The following is a 22,229-nucleotide window of genomic DNA, read 5'->3' as shown; positions in this document are numbered from 1 at the left end:
GAGTTTTGAAGAAGTCCCTCTGCACTATATCAAGGAAGAGCTAGAAAAGTTGTTAATGAAAATACTTAACTTTATTAGTTTAAAAATTTAATGGAATACAAGTAGTATATATTTTTTTTTCTATTTTTTCAAGGTATCTGTTCTTTTTACATTTTGCAAGCTCAAGTCAAGATTTGCCTCATTTCACTGAATGAGAGCTATGAATTTTATATGGTGTTAACTCTTTGAGCTCTATTTTGTTGAGTGTCACATGCCCATTAAAATTAATCAATCAAAATAAATATTTAGTTTTACTGATAGCCACTGTTTTCACACATTATTATTTATTTTGCTTTAAATGGTGTGATCTTGTTTTCAGTCTAATATGGTAATTCGAAATGAGATCAGTGATTAGGCATGCTGTGTAATTCTTTAAAGTAGGTTTAGGTTAATTTAATCTAATCTAAATCTAGAAATATACAGCCATATTTTAGTTATGTAATTATAGTTTAGGTACTAATTGACTCTTTTCAGAGGATTGAAGTTCTGCAAAATCTTTTTCACACTTCAGCAGATGATCACAGTGCCAGATTTAACCAGTTATTTCCATCTTCCTGTTGAACAATAAGCATTTTTTAGAATGGTTGACTTCACAATTAGGCAAGAAATTCCCAAATTCTGTTACACTAGGTTGACATTTCCAAAGGGTTTTGGACAGTGTAAATCTAAGCTAGAAAATCTCTTTGAAGAAAATTTAATTCTTCTAAAGTAGAAATACTTTGAAGAAAATAAAATATTTAAACCTGGATTATTGATAACAAACCAAAGATAGAAGTATATACAGTTGACTCTTGAACAACATGGGTTTGAACTGCACGGGTCCACTTCTATGTGAATTTTTTCAGTAATAAATACTATAGTACTACATAATTCATGCTGGTTTAATCCATGGTTGTTTAAATTTATGTCTGTGGAACTACAGTTACGGAAGGCCAAATGTAAGTTATACATGACTGCACTGAAGGGTCAATGCCTGCAACCCATGAGTTGTTCAAGGATATTCTGTACTTGGTATTACAGCTGTTCATGTTTGACCTTGAGAGAAGGAAAACACATGGGAAAAAGAAAGGAAGCCTAGGAATAAAATTTGTCATATGTCCTTAAAGTAGGAATATTAGGAAAGAAAGAAGATATCCTAGGATACAAAGAGTTAGTACAGTAATAACAGGGAAAACAACAGAGATGATAATATAGAAAATATTTACCCTGTGTCAATCCCTGCCGCAGGGACTTTTTTTTTTTTTTGCGGTACACGGGCCTCTCACTGTTGTGGCCTCTCCCGTTGCGGAGCACAGGCTCAGGACACGCAGGCTCAGCGGCCATGGCTCACGGGCCTAGTTGCTCTGCGGCATGTGGGATCTTCCTGGACCAGGGCACAAACCCGTGTCCCCTGCATCGGCAGGTGGACTCTCACCCACTGCGCCACCAGGGAAGCCCTCCAGGGACTTTTTATACATTTAATTATGTAGTCATGACAAAAACCCCATGTGAGAAATATTTTTATTTCCATTTTATAAATATTTTAAAAGAGACTGTATGAGTTTAAACTAAAGTAAATGTAGATATTTTGTATTAAGTGTAGCTGAATTGGGGCTCTAGAAATATCTCTAACTCACTCTGTTGAACAGCTTTGATAGTACTACCTGAAATTACACAGGGACATATTTTAATAGATGAAGTGAGGGACCTCACATAATGTAGAATTATCAAGAAAAAATGATAGTTCATTGGTTACTTTCACAAGCAAATTTATTAGATCAATAGGCAAAGCAATCTAATTATTGGGATTATGTATACAGCAGATGATGGAGAAAGACAGTTACACTGTAAAGACCTTTCAGTGAAGTTTTAGAGTTAAGACAATATGGTTGTCAACAATGTAGGTTTTTAAAAAAGTATTTAAGATGTGAAATATATTAAATAGAGAAGAAAATAAAGAGGGTACAAATATAGTTTAACCGTTTCATAGCAAGTAACATAAAACCTAATTCTAAGGACCATTCTTTTTTGAGATTAAAAACATACAGCTTTGTAAAGGACACATGTTGAATGATATTTTAAGAGGATAACGGTTTGAATTCCAAATGTCTCAATTCAATGGTCATATTTAAGACAATCTTTTTCCATTTCCACTTACAGGAAGTGGTTTAATATGTTCATGAAAGGGTACAAGCACCAATACCTTAAATTAATATTTGCTTTCACAAGTGTTTATAAACATTAATATAAACAAAATAGATGTTACTTATTTTATCATCTCTATACTAAATTTGTAATAAACATTTATCAAAAATTTAAATGATTCCAATGTTTAAATATCTATGGATATTTACATTGATATTTTTATGGAATACTGAATCCCAGGAATATGAGTTTTATTAGCACTTGAGTTAAACACATTTTTTTAGATAAAGGAAATATATCTGTCAGTATGCTTTCACAGCTCTTTGATCTCCCTGTAGAACATACTCTATAGTTAATATGTCTTACTGCAAATTTCTCTTTATAATATTTCACAGGTTATTTTAAGACAAAGAATAATGTGTTTTCTATTAGTTAAGAAGTTTTGTCACATCTTATGCATATCTTCATGTGTTGAAAGGCATCAACCCCAAGGATATTTTGGCTTATAAACCTCTTTAAATGTGACCTTTTTCCTCTGTTTTGAGGCTTTATATTTACTTGCCACCTCATAAAAAAGATATTAAAATGAAAATACATTTAATGTGCTCATTCAGAAATGTGTTACTTTATGAAATTCAAAACATAAACTGAAATACAAAGAATAATTTAAAACATTAAAAGTAGTACCACACAGATATAATACCATGCACAAATTCTCTAGCCCATCAGCATTGCTCATGAGAGACAGTTACCATCATTAGGTATATAAACCAGTTGCTAATATTCAAGGAGGACTCTCACAAAATGGTCATGTGCAAAGTGGCTGTCTTGCAAATCAATGCCTGAATTTTAGACCAACTAGCCTAGTGATTTTCACCTTGGAGCTCAGAATTGGAAGTACTGGCTAGGTTTCCAATATATGTAATTTTAATTTATAAGGCATTCATCTCTAAATGAGCATTCAAACAAACTTGTGCTCACTTTCAGTTGTTTGGAGAATGACTGCCTACCTCTTTGAAGCAACCTTCCTGACACAAGCTAAGATCCCTGGATGAGACCTTCATTCATAGGCAAAATGGCTTATGAAAGTTGAACCATCAGAAGCGTGCACTTCTTTGAATGTTTAGTGCAATTCACCTGTGATGCCGTCTGGTCCTAGAGTTTTGTTTATTGGGAGGTTTTTGATTGTTTCAATTTTATATTTCTTCCCCGGTCAGTCTTGGAAGACTGTATGTTTCTAGGAATGTATACATTTCCCCTAGGTTATCCAGTTTGTTGGTGCATAAATGCTTGTAGTAATTTCTTGTAATCCTTTTTATTTCTGTGATCTCAGTTATAATTTCTCCACTTTAATTTCTAGTTTCGTTTTTTTGAATTCTCTTTGTTTCTTGGTTAGTCTAGCTAAAGAATTGTCAATTTTGTGTATCTTTTCAAAGAACCAGCTCTTAGTTTCATTGATTTTTTCTGTTGTTTTTTAGTCTCTATTTCACTTATTTCCAATTGAATCTTTATTAGTTTCTTCCTACTACTAACATTGGGCTTCATTTGCTCTTCTTTTTCTAGTTTCTTTAGGTATAAAGTTGGTTTATTTGAGATTTTTCTTATTTCTTGAGGTAGACCTATATTGCTATATACTTCCCTCTTGGGACCACTTGAGCTGAATCCCATAGATTTTGGTATGTTGTAGTTCTGTTTTCTTTTGTCTTTAGATATATTTTGATTTCTCCTTTGATTTCTTTGATAATCCATTTGTTGTTCAATAGCATGTTGCTTAATTGCCACATTTTTGTTGTTTCTCTCATTTTCTTCTTTTAATTGATTTCTGTTTCATTCCATTTGGGTCAGAAAGGATGATGGATATGATTTAAATCTTTTTGAATTTATTAAGACTTGTTTTGTGGCCTAATATAAATCGATCCTGGAGAATATTCCATGTGCTCTTGAGAAGAATGTGTATTCTTGTATTCTGCTTTTGGATGGAATTTTCTGTATATATCTATTAAGTATCTTGTCCAATATTTTTTTGGACCACTATTACCTTATGAATCTTCTGTCTTGATGATCTATCCATTGATGTAAGTGGGACATTAAAAAATCCCTTAGTATTATTGTATTGCTGTCAGTCTCTCCCTTTAAGCCTGTTAATATTTGTTTTCTGTATTTTGGTGCCCCTATGTTGGGTGCATAAATAGTTATGAATGTTATATCCTCTTCTTAGATTGACCCCCTTATCATATGCAATACCATTCTTTTTCTTTTGTTACAGTCTCTGTTCTAAAGTCTATTTTGTCTGATATGAGTATAGCTATCCCAGATTTCTTTTCATTTCCATTTGCATGGAGTATTTTTCACATCCCCTTCACTTACAGTCTGTGTAAGTCCTTACTTCTGAAGTGAGTCTCTTGTAGGAAGCGCATAGATGGATCTTATTTTTTTTCCATTCAGCCACTTGATGCCTTTTGATTGGAGAATTTAGTCCATTTACATTCAGAGTAGTTATTTATAGATATGCACTTATTGCCATTTTGTTTCTTGTTTTTTGGCTATTTTCATAGTTCTTTCTGGTCCCTTCTTCTCTTTCTCTCTTCCCTTGTGGTTTAATGGCTTTCTTTAATATTATATTTAGATTTCTTCCTCGTTTTCTTTTGTGTATTTACTGTAAGTTTTTGCTTTATGGTTACCATGAGGTTCACATGTAACATCCTTTGTATATAACGATTTGTTTAGAGTTGAAAGCAACTTAAATTTGAACACATTCCAAACTTTATGTTTTTACTCCCCCAACCCCACATTTTATATTTTTGATGTCACATTTTACATCTTTTTATTTTATTTATTTCTTAACTAATTATTGTACTTTTAAAGTTAACTTTTTGTTTCTTTTAAACTTCTTACTTGCTTTGTAAGTGATTGATCCATTATCTTTACTATATATTTACCTTTTCCAGTGATATTGGATGTTTTCTTATTTTAATTAGTGCACCCCCATTTTTAGCTTAAAGAAGTCCTTTTTTTTTAACATCTTTATTGGAGTATAATTACTTCACAATGGTGTGCTAGTTTCTGCTTTATAACAAAGTGAATCAGTTATACATATACACACGTTCCCATATCTCTTCCCTCTTGCACCTCCCTCCCTCCCACCCTCCCCATCCCACCCCTCCAGGTGGCCACAAACCACCGAGCTGGTGTCCCTGTGCTATGCATCTGCTTCCCACTAGCTATCTATTTTATGTTTGGTAGTGTATATATGTCCATGCCACCCTCTTACTTTGTCACAGCTTACCCGTCCCACTCCCCATATCCTCAAGTCCATTCTCTAGTAGGTCTGTGTCTTTATTCCCGTCTTGCCCCTAGGTTCCTCATGATCTTTTTTTTTTCTTAGATTCCATATTTATGTGTTAGCACACGGTATTTGTTTTTCTCCTTTGACTTACTTCACTCCGTACGACAGACTCTAGGTCCATACAACTCACTACAAATCACTCAATTTCGTTTCTTTTTATGGCTGAGTAATATTCCATTGTATATATGTGCCACATCTTATTTACCCATGCATCTGTTGATGGACACTTAGGTTGCTTCCATGTCCTGGCTATTGTAAATACAGCTGCAATGAACATTTTGGTACATGACTCTTTTTTTTTTTTTTTTTGCAGTACGCGGGCCTCTCACTGTTGTGACCTCTCCCGTTGTGGAGCACAGGCTCCGGATGAGCAGGCTCAGTGGCCATGGCTCATGGGCCTAGCCGCTCTGTGGCGTGTGGGATCTTCCCGGACCGGGGCACAAACCCATGTCCCCTGCATCGGCAGGTGGACTCTCAACCACTGCGCCACCAGTGAAGCCCCATGACTCTTTTTGAATTATGGTTTTCTCAGGGTATATGCCCAGTAGTGGGATTGCTGGGTTGTATGGTAGTTCTATTTTTAGTTTTTTAAGGAACCTCTGTACTGTTCTACATAGTGGCTGTATCAATTTACATTCCCACAAACAGTGCAAGAGGGTTCCCTTTTCTCCACACCCTCTCCAGCATTTATTTTTTCTAGATTTTTTGATGATGGCCATTCTGACTGGTGTGAGATGATATCTCATTGTAGTTTTGATTTGCATTTCTCTAATGATTAATGATGTTGAGCATTCTTTCATGTGTTTGTTTAAAATCTGTATATGATCTTTGGAGAAATGTTTATTAGGTCTTCTGCCCATTTTTGGATTGGGATGCTTGTTTTTTGTTATTGAGCTGCCTGAGCTGCTTGTAAATTTTGGAGCTTAATCCTTTGTCAGTTGCTCCATTTACAAATATTTTGTCCCATTCTGAGGGTTGTCTTTTGGTCTTGTTTATGGTTTCCTTTGCTGTGCAAAAGCTTTGAAGTTTCATTAGGTCCCATTTGTTTATTTTTGTTTCCATTTCCATTCCTCTAGGAGGTGGGTCAAAAAGGAACTTGCTGTGATTTATGTCATAGAGTGTTCTGCCTATGTTTTCCTCTAAGAGTTTGATAGTGTCTGGTCTTAAGTTTAGGTCTTTAATCCATTTTGAGTTTATTTTGGTGTATGGAGTCAGGGAGTGCTCTAATTTCATTCTTTTACATGTAGCTGTCCAGTTTTCCCAGCACCAATTATTGAGGAGGCTGTCCTTTCTCCACTGTACATTCCTGCCTCCTTTATCAAAGATAAGGTGACCATATGTGCGTGGGTTTATCTCTGGGCTTTCTATCCTGTTCCATTGATCTATATTTCTGTTTTTGTGCCTGTACCATACTGTCTTGATTACTGTAGCTTTGTAGTATAGTCTGAAGTCAGGGAGCCTGATTCCTCCAGCTCCATTTTTCGTTCTTAAGATTGCTTTGGCTATTCAGGGTCTTTTCTGTTTCCATACAAATTGTGAAATTTTTTGTTCTAGTTCTGTGAAAAATGCCAGTGGTAGATTGATAGGGATTGCATTGAATCTGTAGATTGCTTTGCGTAGTAGAGTCATTTTCACAATGTTGATTCTTCCAATCCAAGAACATGGTCTATCTCTCCATCTATTTGTATCATCCTTAATTTCTTTCATCAGTGTCTTATAATTTTCTGCATACAGGTCTTTTGTCTTCTTAGGTAGATTTATTCCTAGATATTTTTTTTTTCTTTTGCAGTGGTAAATGGGAGTGTTTCCTTAATTTCATTTTCAGATTTTTCATCATTAATGTATAGAAATAACAGAGATTTCTGTGCATTAATTTTTTATCCTGCTACTTTACAAAGTTCATTGATTAGCTCTAGTAGTTTTCTGGTAGCATCTTTAGGATTCTCTATGTATAGGATCATGTCATCTGCAAACAGTGACAGCTTTACTTCTTCATTTCTCATTTGGATTCCTTTTATTTCCTTTTCTTCTCTGATTGCTGTGGCTAAAACTTCCAAATCTATGTTGAATAATAGTGGTGAGAGTGGGCAACCTTGTCATGTTCCTGATCTTAGTGGAAATGCTTTCAGTTTTTCACCATTGAGGATGATGTTGGCTTGGGTTTGTCATATATGGCCTTTATTATGTTGAGGAAAGTTCCCTCTATGCCTACTTTCTGCAGGGTTTTTATCATAAATGGGTGTTGAATTTTGTCAAAAGCTTTCTCTGCATCTATTGAAATGATCATATGGTTTTTCTCCTTCAATTTGTTAATATAGTATATCACATTGATTTGCATATATTGAAGAATCCTTGCATTCCTGGAATAAACCCCACTTGATCATGGTGTATGATCCTTTTAATGTGCTGTTGGATTCTGTTTGCTAGTATTTTGTTGAGGATTTTTGCATCTATGTTCATCAATGATATTGGCCTGTAGTTTTCTTTCTTTGTGACATCTTTGTCTGCTTTTGGTATCAGGGTGATGGTGGCCTCGTAGAATGAATTTCGGAGTGTTCCTCCCTCTGCTGAATTTTGGAAGAGTTTGAGAAGGATAGGGGTTAGCTCTTCTATAAAAGTTTGATAGAAGTTGCCTGTGAAGCCATCTGGTCCTGGGCTTTTGTTTGTTGGAAGATTTTTTTTTTTTCTTTTTTTGCGGTACGCAGGCCTCTCACTGTTGTGGCCTTGCACAGGCTCCGGACGCGCAGGCTCAGTGGCCATGGCTCAGGGGCCCACCCTCTGCATGGCATGTGGGATCTTCCCAACCGGGGCATGAACCCATATCCCCTGCATTTGCAGGCGGACTCTCAACCACTGCACCACCAGGGAAGCCCTGTTGGAAGATTTTTAATCAGTTTCAATTTCAGTGCTTGTAATTGGTCTATTCATATTTTCTATTTCTTCCTGGTTCAGTCTCGGCAGGTTGTGCATTTCTAAGAATTTGTCCATTTCTTCCAGGTTGTCCATTTTATTGGCATAGAGTTGCTTGTAGTAATCTCTCATGATTCTCTGTATTTCTGCAGTGTCAGTTGTTACGTCTCCTTTTTCATTTCTAATTCTATTGATTTGAGTCTTCTCCCTTTTTTTCTTGATGCGTCTGGCTAATGGTTTATCAATTTTGTTTATCTTCTCAAAGAACCAACTTTTAGTTTTATTGACCTTTGCTATCGTTTCCTTCATTTCTTTTTCATTTATTTCTGATCAGATCTTTATGAATTCTTTCCTTCTGCTAACTTTGTGTTTTTTTGTTCTTCTTTCTCTAATTGCTTTAGGTGCAAGGTTAGGTTGTTTATTTGAGATGTTTCCTGTTTCTTAAGGTAGGATTGTATTGCTATAAACTTCCCTCTTAGAACTGCATTTGCTGCATCCCATAGGTTTTGGGTCGTTGTGTCTCCATTGTCATTTGTTTCTAGATATTTTTTTATTTCCTCTTTGATTTCTTTAGTGATCACTTGGTAATTAAGTAGTGTATTGTTTAGCCTCCATGTATTTGTATTTTTTACAGATATTTTCCTGTAATTGATATCTAGTCTCATAGCGTTGTGGTTGAAAAAGATACTTGGTATGATTTCAATTTTCTTAAATTTACCAAGGCTTGATTTGTGATGCAAGATATGATCTATCCTGGAGAATGTTCTATGAATACTTTAGAGAAATGTGGTTTCTGTTTTTTTTTGGATGGAATGTCCTATAAATATCAATTAAGTCCATCTTGTTTAATGAATCATTTAAAGCTTTTGTTTCCTTATTTATTTTCATTTTGGATGATCTGTCCATTGGTGAAAGTGGGGTGTTAAAATCCGTTACTATGATTGTGTCACTGTTGATTTCCCTTTTTATGGCTGTTAGTATTTGCCTTATGTATTGAGGTGCTCCTATGTTGGGTGCATAAATATTTAAATTGTTGTATCTTCTTCTTGGATTGATCCCTTGATCATTAGGTAGTGTCCTTCTTTTTCTCTTCTAATAGTCTTTATTTTAAAGTCTCTTTTGTCTGATAAGAGAATTGCTATTCCAGCTTTCTTTTGATTTCCATTTGCATGGAATACCTTTTTCCATCCCCTCACTTTCAGTCTGTATGTGTCCCTAGGTCTGAAGTGGGTGTCTTGTAGACAGCATATATATGGGTCTTGTTTTTGTATCCATTCAGCCAGTCTGTGTCTTTTGGTGGGAGCATTTAATCCATTTACATTTAAGGTAATTATTGATATGTATGTCCTAGTCCCATTTTCTTAATTGTTTTGGATTTGTTATTGTAGGTCTTTTCCTTCTCTTGTGTTTCTTGCCTAGAGAAGTTCCTTTAGCATTTCTTGTAAAGATGGTTTGGCAGTGCTGAACTCTCTCAGCTTTTGCTTGTCTGTAAAGGTTTTAATTTCTCCATCAAATCTGAATGAGATCCTTGCTGGGTAAAGTAATCTTGGTTGTAGATTTTTCTCATTCATCGCTTTAAATATGTCCTGCCAGTCCCTTCTGGCTTGCAGAGTTTCTGCTGAAAGATCAGCTGTTAACCTTATGGGGATTCCCTTGTGTGTTATTTGTTGTTTTTTCCTTGCTGCTTTTAATATGTTTTCTTTGTATTTAATTTTTGATAGTTTGATTAATATGTGTCATGGCATGTTTCTCCTTAGATTTATCCTGTATAGGACTCTCTCTTCTTCCTGGACTTGATTAACTATTTCCTTTCCCATATTAGGGAAGTTTTCAACTATAATCTCTTCAAATATCTTCTCAGTCCCTTTCTTTTTCTCTTCTTTTCTGCGACCCCTATAATTCGAATGTTGGTGCATTTAATGTTGTCCCAGAGTTCTCTGGGACTGTCCTCAGTTCTTTTCATTGTTTTTTCTTTATTCTGCTCTGCAGTAGTTATTTCCACTATTTTATCTTCCAGGTCACTTATCCGTTCTTCTGCCTCAGTTATTCTGCTATTGATCCCTTCTAGAGTGTTTTTAATTTCATTTATTGTGTTGTTCATCATTGCTTGTTTCCTCTTTAGTTCTTCTAAGTCCTTAAATGTTTCTGTATTTTCTGTATTCTACTTCCAAGATTTGGGATCATCTTTACTATCATTATTCTGAATTCTTTTTTCAGGTAGACTGCCTATTTCCTCTTCATTTGTTAGGTCTGGTGGGTTTTTACCTTGCTCCTTCATCTGCTGTGTGTTTTTCTGCCTTCTCATTTTGTTTATCTTACTGTGTTTGGGGTCTCCTTTTCGCAGGCTGCAGGTTCGCAGTTTCTATTGTTTTTGGTGTCTGTCCCCAGTGGCTCTGGTTGGTTTAGTGGGTTGTGTAGGCTTCCTGGTGGAGGGGACTAGTGCCTGCGTTCTGGTGGATGAGGCTGGATCTTGTCTTTCTGGTGGGCAGCTCCATGTCTGGTGGTGTGTTTTGAGGTGTCTGTGGCCTTATTATGATTTTAGGCAGCCTCTCTGCTAATGAATGGGACTGTGTTCCTGTCTTGCTAGTTTTTTGGCATACGGTGTCCAGCACTGTAGCTTACTGGTCGTTGAGTGAAGCTGGGTGTTGGTGATGAGATGGAGATCTCTGGGAGATTTTCGCCATTTGATATTATGTGGAGCTGGGATGTCTCTTGTGGATAGTGTTCTGAAGTTGGCTCTCCCATCTCAGAGGCACAGCACTGACTCCTGGCTGCAGCACCAAGAGCTTTTCATTGACACGGCTCAGAATAAAAGGGAGAAAAAATAGAAAGAGAGGAAGGAAGAGGATAAAATAAAATAAAGTTATTAAAATAAAAAATAATTATTAAGGAAAAAAATTTTTTAAGTAAGAAAACAAAAAATGGACGGACAGAACCCTAGGACAAATGGTGAAAGCAAATCTATACAGACAAAATCACACACAGAAGTAATCACATACACACTCACAAAAAGAGAAAAAGGGAAAATATATACATATATATCATTGCTCCCAAAGTCCACCTCCTCAATTTGGGGTGATTCATTGTCTATTCAGGTATTTCACAGATGCACGGTACATCAAGTTGATTGTGGAGATTTAATCCACTGCTCCTGAGACTGCTGGGAGAGATTTCCCTTTCTCTTGTTTGTTCCCACTGCTCCCGGGTTTCAGCTTTGGATTTGGCCCCGCCTCTCCGTGTAGGTTGCCTGAGGGCGTCTGTTCTTCGCTCAGACAAGACGGGGTTAAAGGAGCAGCTGACTTGGGGGCTCTGGCTCACTCAGGCCGCGGGGAGGGTGGGGTATGGATGCGGGGTGAGCCTGCGGCGGTAGAGCCTGGCATGATATTGCACTAGCCTGAGGTGCATCATGTGTTATCCCGGGGAAGTTGTCCCTGGATCTCGGGACCCTGGCAGTGGCGGGCTGCACAGGATCCCTGGAGGGGAGGTGTGGATAGTGTCCTGTGCTTGCACAGAGGCTTCTTGGTGGCGGCAGCAACAGCTTTAGTGTCTCATGTCCGTCCCTGGTGTCCGTGCTGGTAGCCGCGGCTCGCGCCCGGCCCTGGAGCTCCTTTAAGTGGCACTGTTAAACTCCTCTCCTCACGCACCAGGAAACAAAGAGGGAAGAAAAAGTCTCTTGCCTCTTCAGTATGTCCAGAATTTTTCCCGGACTCATTCCCTGCTAGTTGTGGGGCACTAGCCCCCTTCAGGCTGTGTTCACGCAGTCCTCTCCCTGCAATCCGACCGAAGCCTGAGCTTCAGCTCCCAGCCCCCACCCGCCCGGCGGTTGAGCAGACAAGCCTCTCAGGCTGGTGAGTGCTGGTCTGCACTGATCCTCTGTGCGGGAATCTCTCCACTTTGCGTGCCGCACCCCTGTGGCTGCACTCTCCTCCATGGCTCTGAAGCTTCCCCCCTCCGCCACCTGCAGTCTCTGCCCGCGAAGGGGCTTCCTAGTGTGTGGAACCCTTTCCTCCTTCACAGCTCCCTTGCACTGGTGCAGGTCCCGTCCCTATTCTTCTGTGTCTGTTTATTCTTTTTTCTTTTGCCCTACCAGGTACGTGGGGGAGTTTCTCGCCTTTTGGGAGGTCTGAGGTCTTCTGCCAGCATTTAATGGGTGTTCTATAGGAGCAGTTCCACGTGTAGATGTATTTCTTATGTATCTGTGGGGAGGAAGGTGATCTCCGTGTCTTACTCTTCTGCCATCTTCTCAAATCCCTCTAAGAAGTCCTTTTAACATTACTTGTAAGGTTGGTTTTGTGGTGATGAACTCCTTTAGTGCTTATGTGAAAAACTCTTAATCTCTCCTTTAATTCTGAATGATAACCTTGCAGAGTAGAGAATTCTTGGTTGGAAGGTTTTTCCTCTTAGTACTTTGAATATGCCATACCACTCTCTTCTGATCTGCAAACTTTCTGCTGAAAACTCTGCTCATTGCCTTATGGGGTTCCCCTTTTATATAACTAGTTGTTTTTGTCTTGCTGCTTTTAAGATTGTTTTTTTATCTTTAACTTTTACCATTTGAATTATGTCGTGTCTTGATGTGGATCTCTTTGGGTTTGTCTTCTTTGTAACTCGCTGGGATTCCTGGACCTGGATGTCTGGTTCCTTCTCCAAATTATGAAATTTTTTAAGCCATTATATATTCAAATAAGTTTTCTGGCCCTTTCTCTCTCTCTTATCCTTCTGGAACCCCTATAATGCAAATGTTACTCCACTTGATATTCTACCATAGATCCTTAAGTTATCTTCACTTTTAAAAATTATTTATTTTCTTTTTGGGCTGTCTGGGTGAAGTCTATTGCTTTGTCTTCCAGCTTGCTTATCCAGTCGTTTGCTTCATCCAGTATCCTGTTGAACCCTTCTAGTATATCTTTTGGTTCAGTTATTGCATTCCTCAGCCTGTAACTTCTCTTTGGAACATTCTTATATTTTCTGTCTCTTTGTTCAATATCTCACCATGTTCATCCATTTTTCTCCCAAGTTTGGTGAGCATCTTTATCACCATTATTTTGAACTCTTTAATGGGTAGATTGCTTATCTCCTTTTCATTAGAGCCTTTTTCTGAGTTTTAGTCTTGTTCTTTCATTTGGAATACATTCCTCTGTCTCCTTATTTGTCTGACCCTCAGTGTTTGTTTCTTTGTATTATGTGAATCAATTACCTCTCTCAGAATTGATGGAGAAGACTTGTGTGGGAGTTGTCCAGTGGGGCCATGATACATGATCCTCCATGGCCACCAGAGATAGGTACTCAAGGGCATCTCCTGTGTGGGCAGCACATGGCTACCTGCTTACGTGGAGCTGCAGCTGCCATGTGGGGTGGGTGAAGTTCTCAGCTGGCCTGGCTATAGCACACAGCTAATGTGCAATTGGCGGGGGGGCTTCCATCAGGGCACTCCCTCCAGTTCTATCAGTTTAGAGCAAGAGTTCCAAGATGGCACTCACTAGTGCTGGTATTAACAATGTAGAATGAGATTGCAAAGATTGATTTTTCCAGTGTCTTTTTCCCTGGAAGGAGTTCAAACACATGTCTCCAGCATACGCTTTAATGTTAGTAAGTGGATCTCCTCCTCATATAGAATAGGCGCTTTTCAATCTAGTGTTTTTGCATTGAGTTCTGGGATCAGTAAGTCAGTACACAAGCCCTTTAAAAGCAGGTTTTCCATTCTGTACGTTCTATGATTTTTCTGGTTGTAATGCCTGTTGGTTTTCAAAGCCATAGATTTTGGGGCTGGCCACTCCTTTACCGGATCTAAGGGTTGAGGTGCTTGATTGGGAGAACAAACCCCTAACTCCTCTGGGAAATGTTTTGTATCTCTGAATTCCTTACCACTTGTGGATCACTGTGCCTGGGCTGGGTTTCTTTCTTTGGCAAGACTACATCTCTGCCTCTCCTACTGTCTCAGCGGCACCGTTTTATCCTTAGTTGTAGAGGCTCTGTTCATCCAGCTTTCAGTTTTTATCAGAGGAAATTATTCCATATGTAATTTTAGATTTGTTGTGTCCATTGGAGGAGGTATTCTCAGGATACTCCCACACAGCTTTCTTGACTAGACCTCCCCTAAATATAATCTTATATATACATTAAATATGGATGTGTCAATATATAAAATTATTTTTATGAATTTATATATCTCTCTACAGGAATAAATAAATGTATTAGTATGATTATTTTCTTATGTTGTTGTATAATTTGTTTTACTTCTGGTTTTGTAATGAGGCCAACATTTTAAGAATGTCATCACTGGAGAAATAAGAAACCAGAATTTGGGTTATTGTTTTGGTTTTTGTTGGTTGGTTTGGCAGTGGTTTGGGTGAGCCTAGCTTCATGATCCTGGAACAAGTTAATGACAGATAATGGCTTCCCTCTGTCAGGACTTAGCAGAGTATAGCCTAGCAATAGTCACTGAGCTTCTTCAACCTGATCCATCTGCTACTTGTTGGCCTCGATGCTCATTACAAACCCCAGGTAATTACTGTGTATTTTCATAGCTAAAACCCAAACCGAGGAGATTTGGATGATGACTAGTGGTAAGTTATACCTCAACTGGATATTTTTTGAGATTCCAGGTCTACCCAAGTCAAAGTGTCTCAGTGGCGTTTCCTGAGGTAATCTTTTTGTGCCTATGAGGGTCGCCATTCACCACAGGCTTGTTGTCCTTTGAAGCTTTTTTAGTGGATTTAAATTTGGGAATAGCAGATGCTTATATTCTCTGTCTTCCATCCCCATCTTTGTAAAAAAGGCAACAATTTCATTTTAATCTCATAAAAGTATACTGGCTATTTTGCTTTACAAATGCTGTTGATTCTGGGCGTGAGAGAAAAATTTTCACAAATGAGTCTACTAACGCTTGCCTTCATATCATGTCTTGCTTGCCACATTTTTCAAGATGCAGATATTTCACATTAAAGTGCTCCAGACAGATTGGAATTTCAGTAAGAAACTTATCAATATGTAGTGTTTCTAGTAGATAATATTTTATTTTTTAGCTAAAAATATATGTGTTATTTATTTTACACCTTTATCTCTATATATTAATGATCTTAGTTTTAAAAAGTGTCTTATACATTGGTTTTTAAAGGTAAATATTATCAGTAATCACTTTAAATGTCAGTGGTCTATATGCACCAATGAAAGAGATTGTTAAAATGGATGAAAAAACAATACTAAATTAATATTGTCTACAAGAAACCCACTTTAAATATGAAGATGCTTATATATTGAAAGCAAAACAATGGGGAAAGATAAATCATATTAACAAAATCAAAGAAAGCTGGAGTAGCTATATTAATTTTAGACAGAGCAGAATTCAGAACAAGAAAACTCATCAGAAATAAAGAGGAATGTTACATAATGATAAAGGGGTCAATTCTCTAAAAATGTATAACAATTCTTAATGTGTATGCACCTAATAAAATATGTGAGTTTTTTTTTAAAAAATGGATAAAACTGAGAGGAAAAATAGATTAATCCCCTATTATAGCTGTAGATATCAACAGTACTCTATCAGCAATGGACAGATCTTATAGGCAGAAAATCAGTAAGGACATAAGTTGAACTCAAAGCAACAACAATCAATTGGATCTAATTGACATTTATAGACTAATTCATCCAACAACATCAAAATAAACATTTTTCTCAAGCTCACACAGTATGTTCACCAAGGTAGAACACATCCTGGGCCATAAAATACACCTTTACAAATGTAGAAGAATAGAAATTGTACAGTTTACACTCTCAGACCACAATGGAATTAAACTAGTATTTAAGGGAAAAAGTATGTGGAGAATCCCAAAATATGTGGTTATTAAACAACACACTTAAAAATAACACATGGATCAAAGAATAAATCTGGATAAAGAGAATTTTAAAATATTTGAACTACATGAAAATGAAAACAAAACATCAAAATTTGATGGGTGCTGCAAAAACATTACCTAGAGGGAAATATATAGGAGTGGCTGCATAATTAGAAGTGATATCTAAAATCAGTAATCTAAGTATCTACCTTAGAAAACTAGAAAAAGAAAAGCAAATTAAATCTAAAGTAAGCATAAAAAAGAAATAATAAAAAGAACAGAAATAAATAAAATTGAAAATAAGAAATCAATAGAGAAAATAAACAAACCCAAAAGCTGGTTCTTTGGAAAGATCAATACGCCTCTAGTCAGGTAACTAAGAAAAAAAGAAAGATGGCACAAATTACTAAGATCAGAAATGAAAAAGAGAACATCACTACAGATCCCATAGATATTTATAGAAGGATACTGGGAAACTATGAACAAGTCATGTCCACAAAATTTTAAACCTAAATGAAATGGACCAATTCCTTGAAAGACACAAACTGTCACAATTTACAAGCAGAAATTGACAATCTTAGTAGCCCTTTATCTATTTTTAAAATTGAATCAATAATTAACCTTCCAAAGCAGAAAGCACCAGGCCAGATGGGTTCACTGGTGAATTGTACCATGCATTTAAGGAAGAAATTAAACCAATACTCTATACTGTCTTCCAGAAGATAGAAGAAGGAGTACTTTCTAACTCATTCTATGAGACCAGCACTACTCTAATACAAAAACTGGACAAAGACATTGCAAAAAGAGAAAATTACAGACCAATGCCTCTCAAGAACATAGATGCAAAAATCCTCAAGAAAATACAAGCAAATCTAGTTCATCAGTACATAAAAAGAATGTTCATTGCAGCTCTATTTACAATAGCCCGGAGATGGAAGCAACCTAAGTGTCCATCATTGGATGAATGGATAAAGAAGATGTGGCACATGTATACAATGGAATATTACTCAGCTGTAAAAAGAAATGAAATTGAGCTATTTGTAGTGAGGTGGATGGACCTAGAGTCTGTCATACAGAGTGAAGTAAGTCAAAGGAGAAAAACGAATACCGTATGCTAACACATATATATGGAATTTAAGAAAAAAAAAGTCATGAAGAACCTAGGGATAAGACAGGAATAAAGACACAGACCTACTAGAGAATGGACTTGAGGATATGGGGAGGGGGAAGGGTAAACTGTGACAAAGCGAGAGAGTGGCATGGACATATATACACTACCAAACGTAAGGTAGATAGCTAGTGGGAAGCAGCCGCATAGCACATGGATATCAGCTCGGTGCTTTGTGACCATCTGGAGGGGTGGAATAGGGAGGGTGGGAGGGAGGGAGACGCAAGAGGGAAGAGATATGGGAACATATGTATATGTATAACTGATTCACTTTGTTATAAAGCAGAAACTAACCATTGTAAAGCAATTATACTCCAATAAAGATGTAAAAAAAAAAAAAGAATCATACCTCATGGCAAGGTGGGATTTATTCCAAGCATGCTAGATTGGTTTGAAACCAACAGCCAATATCTAATTTATTTGGCTGTTAGGCAATTCTCAGCTTCGACTTATTTTATCTAAAAAGGTGAGAGAAACAGTTATTATGTAGAATTTCAAAAAATAAAAGTTATCAGAGCCATTTAATCTTCCATTTTTTTAAAGTATGAGAATAAAATATGAGAAACTATTTGGAAAGAATTTACCATTTGCTTGTTTGGTATAATAATTGGATTTAACATAGCATTACTGCTAGTAATTCTTTGTATGGAAAGTTCCTTTCTGTCTTTACCCTAGAGATCGCAATCGCACAGTGATGACCAAGTTTTTCTTTCAAGGAAGTAATTTCAGAATATTTGATTGCTCGACATTGTAAACATGTCAGTTAAAACCAGATAACTTTGTAGGTCATCTTTCTTCAAGTAAATTAATATTGTCTAAATTGCAAGTTTACCAAACTGAAGAGATATAAGTGAAATTAAATTATTCTCTATATATTTTCACTATTTCATTTTTCCTCTCAAAACCAAAAGAAGGGTCAGGTAATATGTTCAATGGCAATAATTTTTAAAATATTACCAAGTTTTGACTGGTAAATTATTAAGTAATTAGAGTTTTTATTTTCATAATTGGAACATTATTTATTTTAATGTTTTGTGTTTAACAAGTGCCAACTTCACAAAGCTGGAGTAAGTTTCATATTAGCACTTGTTATACTTTTTCTGAAATTTGTGTAAATTTCTTATACTTCTAGTGAAGGTGTTGAGGCAGTAAATAAATAAATAAATAAATTGAGGAAGGGCCAGAAGACTCCTTCACCCTTTAATATCTGCTTGCCTTACTGTCCATATGCTTGTTCAGAAAGTATAATGGTCTTTTAATCCACTAGCTTCTTAAAAAAAAATCATCCTAGGCTAGAGTGTTAGGTAAAATTGTATGCATCTCAGAAAGGCATCCTAAAAAAACAAAAAAGGCATAAAATTATATCAAAGGGTAAAATTATATCAAGGCATAAATTAGTTTAGGTACAATTATAGGCCTTAGAGCTTAATTGTAAAGTAGAGACCATGTCCTAGGTTCAGCTATCTAAGCCTACCCCATAAGATGCTCAGTTTAGTCTGGGACAATCTTCTTTGGTTTGGGACCTGTGATTTATTTTTTAAACTTGTTTATTGAACATTTACTTGATGATCATCCTGGGAATGAAAATAGAGTGCCATAATTTTGAGGACTTGTACGTATTGAATGTTTCTTCATTCTTTTCCATATCCTAACCTGATATTTGTTAATATGTTGTATAGAATTGTTTTATTTGTCTCAGTTCATTATATGCTATTATTTTCATTCTGTTTAAAGCCCCTGGTTAGCTACTTAATGCATTTCTACTTCTTTATACCATTTTATCTTCTTCCTTTCCAAAAGCTATTTCGATCATAACATGAGTTTTTACCCTTCAGTGTATTTATCTATAAATTTAATATGCTAATTTGCATACATATGTGTAAATAAGATATGGCATTGATTTACATGTGTTCATTTAAAATTTTGTTTTTACTTCTGATGTACCTCATTCTGTTTCTTACTTTCTTACATGTAATATGTTTTGAGGACTCACCCATGTTGCTATAAGTAAATCTTGTTAATTTTTTCGTTACATCTGTACAATATTCCATCTTAGGTATCTACCACATGTTATTAATTATTTTCCCTAAAATGACTATGAGGTTGGCTTCCAATATTGGTGATAAATGTTCTTTATGTTTCTTTGTGCTCCCATGTGAGAATTTCTTTGAAGTGTAAACACCCAGGAGTGGAATTTTAGGGTTCTAGGAAATACACATTCTTAGTTTCACTAAGTACTGCCATGTACTTTCCAAATTACTATACCAATTACATTCACATCAACTCTGGTAATATTAGTAATTTTTATGGCAACATTGCAGTTTCACATTATTTTAATTATTTCAATGGAAAGACATTAATTTTAATATCAAAGCTCTAGAAAATTTTAATGTGAACCTGAGTAAGAAAGTAATTCTTGGTTTTTCTTTTTTTTAATTTTTAAATTTAATTTAATTAATTTATTTTTTATATAGCAGTTTCTTATTAGTTATCTATTTTATACATATTAGTGTATATACATCAATCCCAATCTCCCAATTCATCCCACCACCACCAGCACCGGCTCCCCACTTTCCCCCCTTGGTGTCCATACATTTGTTCTCTACCTTGGTTTTTATTTTACTCATTCACTATCTACGGACCAGACTTTCATTTTTGCTGAACTCAATCTGTAATAGTTAAGTTCAAACTCCTATTAATTTCTAATTTTCAAGTTTATGAATTGTGCTTCTCATTTATTTATTTACATTTAATTAATTTATTTTTATGAGGTCTAGTTGATGTACAATATTATATAATGTACAACTTATTTCACTTAGCACAATACCCTCCAGTTCCATCCATGTGAGAAATGGCAAAATTTCATTCTTTTTTATGGTTGAATAGTATTCCATTGTATATACATACCACATCTTCTTTATCCATTCATCTGCTGATGGACATTAAGGTTGCTTCCATACCTTGGCAATTGTAAATAATACTGCTATGAACATTGGGGTCCATATATCTTTTCAAATTAGTGTTTTTGGTTTTCTTGGATATATATCCAGGAGAGAAATTGCTGAGTCATATGGTAGTTCTGTTTTTAGTTTTCTGAGAAACATCCATATTGTTTTCCACAGTGGCTGCACCAATTTACATTCCCACCAAGTGTACAAGTGTTTCCTTTTTTCCACATCCTTGCCAACATTTGTTACTTGTGTTCCGTTTGGTGATAGCCATTGTGACAGGTTTGCGAGGTGATATCTCATTGTGATTTTGATTTGCATTTCTCTGGTGAGTGATGTTGAGCATCTTTTCATGTGCCTATTTGCCATCTGTATGTCTTCTTCGGAAAAATGTCTTGCCTTCTGCCCATTCTCTCATTCAGTAGGTTGTCTTTTCATTTTGCCAATGGTTTCCTTTGCTGTGCAAAAGTTTTTAAGTTTAATTAGGGACCTGAGATTTATACTTTAAAACCACACAACACAGTGTGACCAATAAAATAAACTAAATAACCTTACATAGTCCATGTGGAATCTAGAGAGATTTCCCCAGAATATTTCATATCAGCTACTCAGGGACAAACAGAGCGATTTGGCCTATACTTATTTTGAAATGTATGGGAAAAATTAATCATATGTATAATAGAGCTTGGAACAGATAAAAGCTCTAAGGAATTGGGCAATTATCTTGGAAACCAGTTTGATCTTGGAATTGACAGAGTCTGAAATACCTTCATTCTGCTTGTAAAGTGCCATGAACTTTGCTTAAATGTAGAGTACTTAAAAACACAGGAACCCAGGGTCACAAAAAACCTGACTTGAATCCTGGTTCCACTTTCACAAGCCACGGGAAAATAATTTAATTTGAGTCTCCTAGAATTTTTTTGTTTCTAAGTCTCACTTTCTTCATTTATAAAATGAATATAATAATATTACCTAAGGATCTTATAAGGTCCTAGTGAATATTGTAAATCTCGAACAAGGTATTCCTTGTGACCTATCTAGCATAATGACTGGTAAGTAGTAAGTGCTTAGTAGATATTTACTTATTTGTAATACAATTCCTTACTTAAAATGCATTGAAAGAAATTATTTAGAAGAGGTATATATAAAACAAAATATGATAGGATGAGACTTGAGTGATCATGAGGCAACAGAAACCAAAATAAGATTTTCTATCATTCACCTACTTCCTTGAGATTTCTAGTCTGAGACAAACTCTATACTCAAAACAAATTTCAAACAGAGCTTCCAATGAGACTAGATCTACCAGTCTTATACCACTTTGTGTCTATAATATTAGATACAAAAATAAACAGTATTTTTTAAAAAAACTTTAGCAGTTTATAAACATTTCAAGTTTACTAGCCAATGTAAGTTCCAACTTCTTTTTATCATTTACAATAGAAAATTAACATGTTAAATCATAGATGTTGCTATTAAATGTTAGCTACAGTAACATTTGTCCTTGTATCAGTGACAAAAGGAATACAAAAATTTTCTTGTTTTATTCTCAACACTATTGAGCTCTGCTGATTCACCTTTTATAGTCTCTTATATTATTATTTTAAGATGGCATTTGGAACAGGTATTAACTTTTATTTTTCTAAAAGACTCATGGTATAATAAAATGCAATAGTGTAAATAAAGACAGAATTCCTTTTTTTTTTTTTTCGGTACACGCCCTCTCACTGTTGTGGCCTCTCCCGTTGCGGAGCACAGGCTCTGGATGCGCAGGCTAAGCAGCCATGGCTCACGGGACCAGCCGCTCCATGGCATGTGGGATCTTCCCGGACCGGGGCACGAACCCGTGTGCCCTGTAT

This window comes from Orcinus orca, chromosome 6, assembly GCF_937001465.1.
Source record: "Orcinus orca chromosome 6, mOrcOrc1.1, whole genome shotgun sequence".
In the NCBI taxonomy this organism is placed as follows: domain Eukaryota; kingdom Metazoa; phylum Chordata; class Mammalia; order Artiodactyla; family Delphinidae; genus Orcinus; species Orcinus orca.
The sequence above is the reverse complement of the archived record's forward strand: the minus strand, read 5'-3'. Positions refer to the sequence as shown.